Source organism: Octopus bimaculoides, chromosome 2 (assembly GCF_001194135.2).
Source record: "Octopus bimaculoides isolate UCB-OBI-ISO-001 chromosome 2, ASM119413v2, whole genome shotgun sequence".
Lineage (NCBI taxonomy): Eukaryota > Metazoa > Mollusca > Cephalopoda > Octopoda > Octopodidae > Octopus > Octopus bimaculoides.
In genome coordinates, this window is record NC_068982.1 from 97,009,648 (window position 1) to 97,012,509 (window position 2,862).

Sequence of the window (2,862 nt, forward strand, 5' to 3'; positions counted from 1 at the left end):
ATATATATATATATATATATATATATATATATAAACGCATACAGGCACGTATGAGTATGTATGTACTTACGAATGAGTGTATATATTGTTTCTTCTGGGCGGAGTCTCATAAAATAGACAATATATAAAAATGAAACCAAACAGACCTTTTTAACAAGTAAAAAAGCATATCTTCGAAAGATATGTTGCATCCAAATGTTTGTTTTACGAAAGTGAAACTGATGTAAACTCGAGGATCTCTCTTTCTCTATCTATCTATATATATTTATACATACATATGTGTGTGTGTATACACATATATTTACACACAGATGCCATTTTCAGATGGAACTATATGCGCCTTTAATGCTCATCACATGAATGTCATCATTTTTCATTCCGAATAAATATGTTAAAAAAGAAAGGTAAAGGTCATTTATGCATTCCTCTCTCCTTGTCTGTCTGTCTGTCTCTCTCTCTCTCTCTCTCTCACACACACACACACTAATGTATGCAAAATTATATATAAAACTTTCCTAAATATTTTGTATAAACCTTTAACATATTTCTTGTAAGGTTTATATTGTAATAATTGTTTTAAAATCGAATTTGCATCAGGAACTTTTGTGCAATATTTATTTATTTACTTTTAAATTCTAAAGTCACACATGGTTCCATTTAATGAAACACTGAAAATAAAGAATACAGAACCTTTTCTGATTCTTCAACTGATATGAGATTTGATTCTTTTGAATATTGTAGAACATTTCCTGATTGTGTATAAAAATTTAATTGTTACCTAATGAAAATGAATGGCAGATGATTTAATGACTCAAGCAGCCTGACCCTTCTCACCAATTTCTTGGTATCAAATATATAACAACTATCTTTGGATATATCTGGTGATACCTAACCCAGACAACGAAGATGCATTAGTATTAAGATGCATGATGAACCAGCCTCAATTGTTTGAATTGAAAGTATGGGCTAGACTCTGTAACCCAACACTATATTCCAGCATTTCGTTACTATTACTTTTACTATAATTTAATTCAGGGATTTTTAATAATTTTCATTAGATCGTCTATAGTGTTAGGTTTTTAGCAAACTAAATTCCCAAATACCTTTTGTAGAAAATATAGAAATATGTGGATGTCATTTAATTCAATACCATAATTTTCAATGTGTGTGTGTGTTTATAAAGAAACCATTAATAATTCCAAAGCAAGTTGTTGGAATCTGTGCAGACTGTAGAGAGCATGGCTAAAGCTTTCATTGTATCTAGTTGAATATCTTGATAGCTGAATATTTTTAGAAGTGTATAATTTTGAGTTCAGTCCCACTGTATGGCACCTTGAGCAAGTGTCTTCTACTATAATCCTGACCCAGAACCAGAGAAGAGTCCACTGTATGTACGTATACATACATATATATATATATATATATATATATATATATATATATATATATATATATGTATATGTACATGAGTGTGTGCTACTGTTTCCTTGCCTTGACATTGTGTGATAGTTGTAAGCAAGTGTCACTGTCATGCAAGCAGTGTCTTTTGTTTCAAATCGTCTGTGAAAACATGTTTGGCCATGAGGAAATATTACCTTACTTGGAAAGAAATAAAGGTTGGCAACAGGAATCATTTCAGTTAACTGTATCTCCCTGCACACCGAAACTGGCCTTGCAAGACATTTTACTGAAAACTTTTATTTTTGAATGTATTTAGTATTTTAATCTTGAATTTAAAAATCCCAATACATGTCATGTAATTGGTATTTTGGGGATAATGCTTAGCCCAATTCATCCTTGATCAAGCAGACCCATTATCAAAGCCATTCTAGTCATGCCCATCCTTTCTTTTTGTATAGCAGACATGTGACTTTGGAGGCACTGATGTGGATGTGTGGTAAAGAAGCTTGCTTCCCAACCATGTGGTTAAGGGTTCAGTCCTATTGCACAGTACCTTGAGCAAGTGTCTTCTACTATAACTCCACACAGGCCATGTGTGGATTTTGTATGTGAAAACTGAAAGAAGCCCGATGTTTGTGTGTGTACCTTTGTCTTGACATCATGTGGTGGTTGTAAATGAGTATCACTATCATACAAACAAGTTTATTTCCAGTTTTGCAGGAAAATATTCCCTTGTTAGAAAATGGATCAGAGTTGGTGTCAGTAAAGTTGACATTTGCTGTTGAAAATTTACCTCAATTTCTGTCTGACTCTTGCAACTATAGAAAGGTGGATGTTAAATGATGATGATGGACTGCATTGTACAATGTGGCATTCCTTAGTTGTTAAGATGGTGTGATTTGAGGACTGTAGTTTCTAGCAGGTTGAGTTGTACAAGTCTGAACTTGAATTTTTACGAATGGTAGAAAATTTTGTTTAAACTTTGTTACAAGCTTACTTTATCTTTCATCCATCTAGGTCAATAAAATATCTACCATCAAAATGCACACAAATTAGTGTCAAACCAATTTGGTAACCTTTATGTCATTGTTCAACTTACAACAAATAGCAGTCAAATCTCATTCAAATCATACTTTTGTAATTTAAAAAAAAATGTGTGGTATTAAGTTTGCATCTCAACCACATAATTTTGAGTTCAGTCCCACTGTATGGCACCTTGAGCAAGTGTCTTCTACTATAGTCCTGACCCAGAACCAGAGAAGAGTCCACTGTATGTATGTATGTGTATATATATATATATATATATATATATATATATGTATATGTACATGAGTGTGTGCTACTGTTTCCTTGCCTTGACATTGTGTGATAGTTGTAAGCAAGTGTCACTGTCATGCAAGTGGTGTCCTTTGTTTCAAATCGTCTGTGAAAACATGTTTGGCCATGAGGAAATATTACCTT